Below are 10,526 nucleotides of genomic sequence, written 5' to 3'. Positions count from 1 at the left end.
TTTAGAACCTGATTAGAGCTCATTTGTGGCTGACTTGGGGTTTCTCACGTTGAACAGAGCTGTTTAATCTGACCTTGGCCACAGACGCTCTTTTTACACCTTGCATTAAAATGCGACCTCGTATGTTATCTGGATAATAACATCTGATGGTGGGAGTTCATTAACACCTTGCAGCAATATGTGCTCGTTATTTTGATGCTGCTTGTATTCTGATTGGATCTCAGCAGGCAGAGTGTTATTGCTATTCGAGCCATTCTTTTTCTTCTTGCACCGTGGATGATTGTCTGTCTTGTGTGGGCTGTCATTGCCAAGGGTACAGGTACTATATACAGCATGTTGCAATTTCCATTCAAAAGAACTTATTGAATGAGAGCGAGCAGAGCCTTGTAGATGGGATGGGTTTTCAGTTTATGGGAAGCTTTTATCTCATGAATGTTGAATTGGATTTCTACCTATGATCATACTACATACCTTTCAGTAAAGTGTAATCTCAGTACTGGAATAACAGTCAGATAACAATGTATAATGGGTGTAAATGAGGCCTTAGAATCTGCTTGGTTGTGGAAGGAGGTAAACATAAGGAGTCGTCAATGTAATTGCACATTACTGTTGTGTGATTTTAAAAAGGCATATTGAAGACCTGAAACCATGAAGAACAAACTGAAATGAACCTCTGCAACTATAATCCACCATGTGATCTGCAGATGATCTCCCATAATGTCAAGAAGATCAGTCAAGTTTATCAACAGCAAATTGTTACTGTATGTTTAACAATTACATGACACTGCTTCTTTTCCCCCATTACCTAATGGTATCAAGGGCACAACGGTAGATTGGTCAATAGCACTGTCGCCTCACAGCTAAAAGGTCCCGGGTTCAATGGTTGGCCAATCTTATGTTTTTCCTTTATCTGTCTGGGTTTCCTCTCACAAATTGGCTGCTGGTTTGCGAGCTCTAAATTGCCCATATGTGTGAATGACTTTGTCTCTGTCTAAGAGCCGGTGATGGACTGGTGTCATGTCCAGGGTACAGCAGGAACAGAGAAAGGATGGATGATATTGTGATGATGGGTGTTGGAAAAGGAGCGAATGCTGAAAGAGGAGAGGATGAAAACCTAAATTTGGGGGACTATTTATCATCTTTGAGCCACGTGTCAGCTTGGAAGATTTTTCTTTTTCCGCCATCAATGCTTATATTTCATAATCAACTAAAATTGTTGCCTCAGCTGTGAACAAAATAGGGGTATCGGCAAATACTTTTTTAAACAATAGGAAGTAAAACATGTTATTCTTTGCTCAATTTGTGTAGTGTAAAGCATGAACACACAGGCTACAGCCACCAATCTCACTATCACTATCACTCTAGAGGAAAATGCAGTACTTCACTATCTAAGCTGTGTAAGTGCAAAGTCAGTTCTAACAACTGTACCAGGAGTCAACATGTGGTCAGTTAAGTACTGACAATTTACAAGTGCGTGTTATGAGTGATGGATGGACAGAAATTGCTATATGCTCACTAACTAAATTATTTTACATACAGTATATGAATACACTGCTATAATAATTATTATTATTGATTTTTATTTATGGGGATTTTTATCTAATTTTAATTAAGGGAAGAGTTTAATCACATATCAGAAGAAGTCAATCAAAGTAAAGAATTGAAATCACAGGCTGATCCAACTTGCAACTCATAATGTGGCTCAGTAGTGTGTATGGCCCCCGTGTGCATGTATGCACTCCTGACAACATCTGGGCATGAGGCTCCTGATGAGTCGCTGGTTGGTGTCCCGGTGGATCTCCCCCCAGAGCTCTTTGAAAGTCTGTGGCCAGTACTTGGTGGCATCGGCTGGCAGGGGAACGTGAGGGCCAGTCAATGGCATCAATGTCTTCATCATCCAGGAACTGCCTATACAGTCTGGCCACATGAAGCCAGGCATTGTTTTGCACCAGGAGGAACCCAAGGACTATCTGTGCAACCTGACTGGGCTGCAGGTATTGCCTCATGCTACCAGAAGTGACAAGTACACCAGCAGAACACAAAACCAGAGAAGAATCAGTCAGGAAGGATCAGGAGAGAGCAATTGTCTGTGACCACCACATGGTAAACTATTCCTTTTTTGGTGGTTGTCTTGATTTTGCCTCTCCTGCACCTGTTGTTACAGCACCAAAGCAGGTGAAATTGATTCACAATTACTTATCCTCCTAAATGGATGATATGACAGTGTTCCCTTAATTTTTTGAGCAGCATATATGTATTATACCACTTCTAAGGTCTAATTATGCCCTTTGAGTAAATATGTTTACCTTATCGCAAATGTAAAAGGTGAGCAATGTAACTCAATGTACTATCTCATTAATTTATTCATTGGTTTATTTGAATAGGCATCTTGGAATTTAGATTATTGTATGCACCAATTTCCCCAAGATGTTGCTTTGTTGATCTATATATATATATATATTTTTTATATATATATATTATATATATACTGTATATAGCTGATGAGCTTTTGATTAGAAGGATAGTTGTGATAGCATCGCATTAAATCCTCGTTATTTATGACAAAGGCGATTACAGCAGGCCTGCTAGTTTAGCGCATGCGCCGTAGGACCCCCGCCCCCCACCGCCCAGCAACAACTCGACTCTCATCCAGTTTCTTCTGCTAACCTCCATGCAACTGAGGACCAGTGTCAAGCCACATCAATGAGGAAAATATTGCTTTCTTTGGATACTTTCAAAATAAAGGCATTTTTTTTCAAACGTGAAAGCGACCGAGAATAAAATACAGTATTGTTATTGTAAACTTAAAAAAAAGAAAAGAAAAGAAAAGAGTTGGAAAAAAAAATTATACAGATTTTAATTTTAAAACAACAGGAGAAAACAAACATTTATGAATTCGATTTGTTTTTGTCTACTGTTATTCCTTGTTTTTATTTATTTTGTTGCAATTATTGCAAATGTTTCTTATTATGAATGGCTAATCATGAGAATATATTTATTGACTTCAACTATAGCCGCTATATATTTTACAAATTACTATGACGGAACTCTGACACATTAAATGCTTGGTAATTGGTTTTATTTTGATATCCAACAGCGGAGTTTCCGGTTTTTGTGACTGTCTCGATGAGAGTGTGACGCTGCCAGTGTTCGGAGAGGAGAGCGGCGCTCCGCCAGCGGACCAGAGAGAGAGCGGGGGTGAGGAATCCCAGCATCCCCAGGAGAGTGAGATCCGGACCGGCTGGACCCCAGAGGAGGACCCAAGAGACAACCAGGTTGCCAAGGGAGAGGCCTCTGTCCAGGTAACGGGGCTAGAAAGCCGTCTCACAGTGCTGCCCGGGTAGGTGCATTTAGCGGCTGCTGGAGATGGAGAGGCAGCGGCTGGAGAACCGCATGAAGCAGCTCATTAAATCTCAGGAGATGCGAGATCCTATTACTCACTTACTTTAGCCGCTGATATTCATGCCCGCTTCGTCTGGGGGTTGTGGGGCCAATAACTCTGGACGAGGTTGGGGGGTGGAAGGAATTATTTATCAAATCACCCTGTTACCCTGCTGTGAAATGTGTTTTTACTTTGCGCAAATGTAGCGGCAAATAATGAATGTGAGGACCGCTCTTCCTCCTTTACTTGTATGCAACTGCCTTTCCATTAGAATGATACAAGAGTGGTCTTGGCAAGGTGTGGCATTCATCATACCTCAGCTATACTTCCAGATCTATTGATAGTAACATTCATCATCACAATGTGCTGTATATTGTGAAGCCATAGTTGCAATGAATCTGCATGGAAGTTACATCTGGAAAAACAACACCAGAACACTGTTTGATGCTTTCTTTCAAAGTCATACTCTTTGTCAGATATTCAAAAATAATAGACTAAATAGCCAGTTATCAATCATCAGCCATCTAAAAGCTATAATATGTCAAAGGTTTTGTAAGTTCTCATGCTGTGAAATTTCCGCTGTGGCAGGATGAAATGGAGCTTAGGGTAAGAAATGAACAATCTCAGAAGTACATTCTTCTTCAAAAGAGCAATGGGAATGGGAATAAATTCATATTTATAGCCCATGCACATCTGGCTACTGGCCAGGTAGAAAGGTTCCAAATATGGGATCTTGATGCTTCCAACAGGCTTAAATGAAACCTTTCCAGACAGAGGGTATAGGAAATAACAGAACTTTTTTCTCAGTAAAGTTTTGAATCTCAATATACGCGGTGAAGAACAGCATACTGCATATTAAATTAATTACTATCCGCCATTAATCTGTGATCTCTTTGAGGTCCTTGACTGAAAATCATTCACTTAATTGTAAATTCTTCACATTATTAGTACACAGTCTTGATAAACAGTCTACAGCAGTGTTATGATATTTTATGTTCTGATTTGGGCATTTAATAGTTTCATATTTAGGTAAGACCATTTGAAAATGATAGGAATAGTTCTCTTCTCCCCGACGTAAACAAATGCCAGTGATTGGTCTCAGGTTTATGGAGTCACTTAAAGAAATCAAGCTGACTAGATTTAAAAGCAGAGGAGTTATGACTGTCATGGTGGGTGTCATATGTCATGGCCGAGCCTACAGTAGCTGGCATGAGGGGACAGCACTGCAGAGAGGAGATCACTCTGCTGGGAGGATGGGAAGCTGGGATAGCCCTCCTCCCTGATATACGGGGGTGGTGGTGGAGGGCGGGGGTGGAAGAAGTGGGAGGGGGGGTTGAGGGATGGTTTGGCGCACCCTTCTCTCTCTCTCCCTCTCCCTCTCTCTCTCTCTCTCTCTCTCTCTCTCTCTCTCTCTCTCTACACTGATGCATTATTGTGCCCCGCTCACTTCTCTGAGTGTAATCAGTGAGCCTGCAGAAGCAGACTCAAGCGGTCACTTTCCACCACCACCTGCACTCACTGTCCCGATCTCTGACCATAATATTGCTCTGATCTGCCGCCTACCACAGTGCACATTTCTGACCCAAGTCCCTTTTTCCTCCTATCACATCATACAGAAAAAGTTTTTTTCATTGGCATGTTACAAGTGTGCAGTAGATTGGTGTTCCTTGGCATTATCAGTATAACAATATATAATTATATATATATTGGGTTTGTCTGGCTCAGTTGGAATAGGGTTTGTTGTTGTCTTTAGTATTGTTCTTTTGGGCCTGAACACAACTCAGATAAATTGCACTGTTGCTTGATATGGAGCAAGGGAGGGTTACATGTGGATAACCTTAAACTACACCTTAAAAAGCCATAATAAATCAAATGCTATGAAAGATTGGTAGCATATCAAACTTACCCAACCCGTCTTCAGATGAACATGTTGAAGGTTAGCATGTGGTTATATGTGCTCAACATGAGTTCCTTTCTTCTGTTCAGCCATCTGAAAGCAGCGCGCCGTCTCCACATCATGTTAAGCAACATGTAGTTTTCCACACGTTTACCATACAGTACAATCGGTTTGATATTTGGACCAAATGATGACCACCACTAGAAAGTATCTTGATTTTGTTTCTGCTGCATGTTATTTATCTCAGAATAGGTGACTTCATCATGTTAAGAATTGTTTCAGTGCCCAATGAGGAGATAATGGTTACACCTGCCAGGTTAACTAAGGGATTTGTCAAGGGTTTGCAGATGGTAACAAGACAAAGCAGGTGCATACTTCTTTGCGGCCCTGGATTGTAGGCATAGCAACTGTTGTTATTCTTAGGAAGAGACATCCTCAACATGGTACGTTTGTGAAAGAAGAAAGGGTTTCTGAAAAGAATATTGAGACGGAGGGAGAGCGAGAGTCTTGCTTTTCTCTTTAGAAAACAATGTCAATGGTGGGTGAACCCCAGTCCTGTCCTGCAAACCTTCTACAAAGGCTGCTGCCGTCATGGATTTTTAATCAAATGAAGCTTGACCTGTAATCATATCAGGCTGTAGTTGATATTATTTATGTTTCCCAGTTTTCTCCAATAATATGGTCAAGCACAACTGTTCCTGAGTAATTGTCATATACTTGTGCAAAGCTGAATTGTCAATAGTAGATGATGTTGTCCACTCATAGTGACACAAGTGGGGTGTGCCCATATGTGTGCACGCAGAATGGTGGCATTCATGTTATCATGACTTTCGCTGCAGTTCTAGACACGTATGACATGGTACATTAATGTTGCTTTCGGTGGTACTAACATAAACACTGTCCATGGTACTACTTGGTTGCATTACCTAGTGCTAACAAGTTCTAACAAGCATGAGCTCAATTGGTGAATAAGACCAGCACCTATAGTAATGCAGGATTATATCAAACCATCTTGGTGAAGAGAGAGCTGAGCCTGAATTTAATTTACTAAATCTACAGGTTGGTCCTTTGCGTTGAATGGAAGCAGCTTAGGTGGTTCATGAATGTCTTTCTAGGGAGGTATGTGAGGTACATCCAGGAGGAGGGAGGAGACCACGGGCCACACCCAGAATACGCCCTGGAGTTTGCAATGTCTTAGGGGAAATGGCTCGGGAGAGGGATTTGGGATACTTTGCTTAGCATGCTGCTAAATGGTGGAGGATGAATGATGTGTTAACACGCTTATGTGCTTGTGTTGTATAATATGCGTAACTAATGATGAATATATTGAGGAACAGACTGATGAATATTTTGGTTTAAGTTGCATGAAGGAAAAAACATGGTCTGTAGGATTAAAACCATCAAGGCTGTCAGTGTTCACTGTTTGCAGGTAACGCTGTAACACTGCCATGTCATCCTTGGCCAGGTGTCACAAACACCATCTGTCAAACTAAGCTTCCATCTATCCTCCTCATTTCCCCAAGAATCCACTTTTCCACCCACACACAAGTCAGTCAGCATGCTAATTTCTTTACATTTGAAGTTGCTCGAACTGATGATCAGCGGCTGTACTGACATTTGTCGCTGGTGGCCACATTTAGTGTCTTTGCCGCCTTTACAACACATTCCTTTCCTGGATTTGTGAGCGCTACTTTTCAATCACACAATAACTGTGATCTGAGATGCTCTGAGGTGATCTGTGTGTGTCTGCGTTGAATCTTTCCTCTTTCCTTTTTCCTTATATCACATGAATCTGACATATGGTCACATGGCTAAAAATATCGTCACAATACTTTTTTTTGTATTGAACGATTGTTTGAGGGTATATATCTTATTACTACAGACTTTATAGACAATGCTCTCTCTAGTTTCAAATATTATGTACTATTCACAAATATTATCATACTATATATCAGTATATAGTATTCATTGCTGAAAACTCTAATGTAGGCCTCATAGCAGTACACATAGCTTTTTCCAAGCACAGAGGAGGAGATGGTTTCTGTTGTGTGAGCCTCCGTAAAATTCGCACTTTGCACGCATTTGTTATGTAGATTTAATTCTGCATCAACACGGTGTACGTGAAGGATTAGATATGCCGCAGATGTCTGATACATCTACAAGTCTGTGGTTAAGGCAAAGTATTTAGTGTCTTACAAAAGACCTCCAACTTTGTCCAACATTCATCATCAAGCTTTGGCAGCTGGTCTGAGGAAACTGTGAGCCTGAATGCTTTTATGCTTTTATTTTCTTCAAAAGCCCCCCAAATGCTTAGATGTGAATTTTGAAATTTTACCACAGCTAGTGCATGGAATGTGTAGTTTTTCCAAACAATATCAACTGAGAGATTGAGATTCACCGTATCGAATGAATTAAGTGAAAGAATGTGATCTGCTTAATGTTTTTCCAAAATATCAGGAAGCATTTGAGCTGAATGCAATTTTCCTGGAGGTCCGATTTCTTATTTTTCCGTTCATCCTTTTCATCTGGCATTGGTCCATTTTCTGTCCCTTAATTTTCCCAGGCATCAGGTGTCACTCGGCACCAAAGGAAGGTCAACAGGTCAAATCAGTCCAATTAATGTAGTGCTGTACTTAATGTAATGGACCTCTAAGAGATGTAGCTCAAGACTAATTTATTTTGGTAGGTATATTTCAAATGATATTAGATACCTTGAAGCATAGTTAAATATGCATGCTTAGTGTTGTTTCTGCTTTTTCCCTGTGTTTTTTCTTACTGTATAAACTCATTAGATTTTGTTGATGTATTGTGTTTGTATTGACTTCTTCTTTGGAAGGTCGTCAGGAGAAAGACAGTTGATCTTTCATCCTTTGCACACAGGCGGAATCTCAAACTTTCTTTTCATACTACCAATAGTTTAACTAAAAATAATAGAAAAATGAAGAGAAACCCCACCTTAGATTCCACGTTTTATGGATTACTAATAAATCAAAATCAAGCTGGTTACCATATTCACCTTGAGGAGAGCAGGCCTGTATTGATCCTAGGGCAGATCCATACAAAGCTTCCAAGACTAAAGATTCAGGAATGTCAATATTGTTATCACACTGATCACACTTGAAGGTTGATCAGTCCCTTTGTCTTTCTAAGGTTTCTTTTTCCACCCTATTGTCTCCATCCAATGGGACCATATGTCTGTCTACCTGATGAATGTAACTCCAATATCTTTATTCCTTTTAGCTCTATTCCAACCTTCAATAACTTAAAAGAAAATGTTATCATCTTCATCAACTCGTCTTTCATGTGATGTGATGAAGCATTGTTAGAAAGGACTTTGATGAGTACCACTGAAGTTGAGGTATGTTCAGATTTAAAACTTGAGTAGAGCACTGATGAAACGTCAAAAGGTCAAATGATACACATATTCAGAGATGAGCTACTTGAAAAGTAACCCAAATGTGAACATTGTCCACGCAGCTGTCTGTGTGTGGGAACATTGTGATCCATGACTTCCCAGTGTATTTCAGGACAAACTGTGTATGAGGACAATCACAAAACATCTAATTAGTATGATTAGGGAGTTTTTTTTATTTTGATGGCATGACCTTAATGTTCATTTTGTAACATAGTGACAATACAAATAAGTCTACTCCCCCTATTGTCCAAGTTTTGTGTTTTTTTTTGGGAAGATTAAAGGCAGGTGCTTGTCTTTGAAGAGGAGGATTGGACACATTGGAGAACTGCACTCACATTGCAACATGTTCTCCTTTCCAATCCCTTGAATATTTTAGAGAACGGCGCTTGCCCAAGCTGCAATATTAGATGATTTTGGAATGAGAATGTGTTGTCCCACCCGAGAAATACTGTAATATTCCTGAATGTAATATGCCTCTTTTCTCTCATATTACTGTTACCTGTAGGCTCCCCAACAAACAAAGGATGCAATATGACCAATGATGTTGTAAAATTATCATTGTGCAGTGTAGTTTTGTTCTTTGTTTCAGCAATGACACATCAGCACTACTGGCTGGTGGATACACTGCATATCAAATAAACTAACACTTAACTGTGGCTGGTGTTGTTGCATGCGTGTGTGTTGTGCTGCAATCAGATGTGATTTTCAGGCAGTAAGAAATGTTTTCCAGCACATATCAGAGTTAAGTGAGACTTACTACAGCCCATTGTTTCCTATTAAGCCCTAACTCTCGTTAGGTGTTATTCATATACACTTTACCTTATTATACCTACCTCCATGCAGGAGAGGACCAAAGTTATAAATTGTGTACAGATTGAGCCGTCTTCTAGAGATTGGAAGGTTGCCGGTTTGATTCTGGGCTCCTCCATAGGAGCATGTCGAAATGGTGCTTATGTGCTGGTTGGCTCCTTGCATGGTATTGCCCCTGCCATAAGTGTATTTTTTTTTTTTTTTTGCAATTTGCAATTTGTTTTTATTGAAGCAGATATTGTACATGACATTGTGCATACAGGTGAAGGGAATTTTGGAGATCATTTTTTATATAGAAAGAGGGGAAAGAGGAGAGAGAGAGATAGAGAGAAGAGAGGCAGGTTGTGATATCCCTACTATTGTTGTTGAACTTTATACATAGACCCTGAGGTAAAATACAAGTGGGCTGGAGTTGCAATGAAGTCATAGGGTACATACAGAACTTACAGGATGATGTCAAACAGCAATGTAGGTTAGAACAAATCGCGTCATAGGTGCCTGCCAACAGTGTATGAATGGATGAATGTGAGGTACAGGGCACTATATAAGTACAGTCCAAAGAAATACAATTAAGTCTTGGGATTTGACTGCCAACGTGAGACTTATTGCGACACCCAAAATAATTTGCCTCCACCCTGGCTACAGTACTCTACATCCTGCCAGGACTGTACTGATCAATGTGCATATGGCTCCTTCAATGCATAGCAGTGATAATTAGCCCCCAGAGATATCAGTGAATTGACAGGTGAATGGTTCTGAACTTGTGAATCCAGGTTGTGCTCTGGGAAACAAGGAATTTCGACTTTCTATTTCCACTGAGACTTTTCGCTGTTAAGTTATTCAATTCTGCTGTCAATCAGCTGTGTGTGCTGTGTCAGTCAGATGTTGTTTAAGAAATGCCACAGGCGTTACCTTTTGAGACTATTCCAGTTTTGACATAAAATATATCACTGATACACAGTGCAAGTGTCCCATGGGAGCTTCATCATTTAGAATTTTACCCTTACTTGTCAAATTTGTGT

The sequence above is a fragment of the Genypterus blacodes genome, unplaced genomic scaffold (assembly GCF_046128005.1).
Source record: "Genypterus blacodes isolate CSIRO-AG114 ecotype Tasmania unplaced genomic scaffold, CSIRO-AGI_Gbla_v1 ptg000111l_1, whole genome shotgun sequence".
In the NCBI taxonomy this organism is placed as follows: domain Eukaryota; kingdom Metazoa; phylum Chordata; class Actinopteri; order Ophidiiformes; family Ophidiidae; genus Genypterus; species Genypterus blacodes.
Note: the sequence above shows the minus strand (reverse complement) of the source record.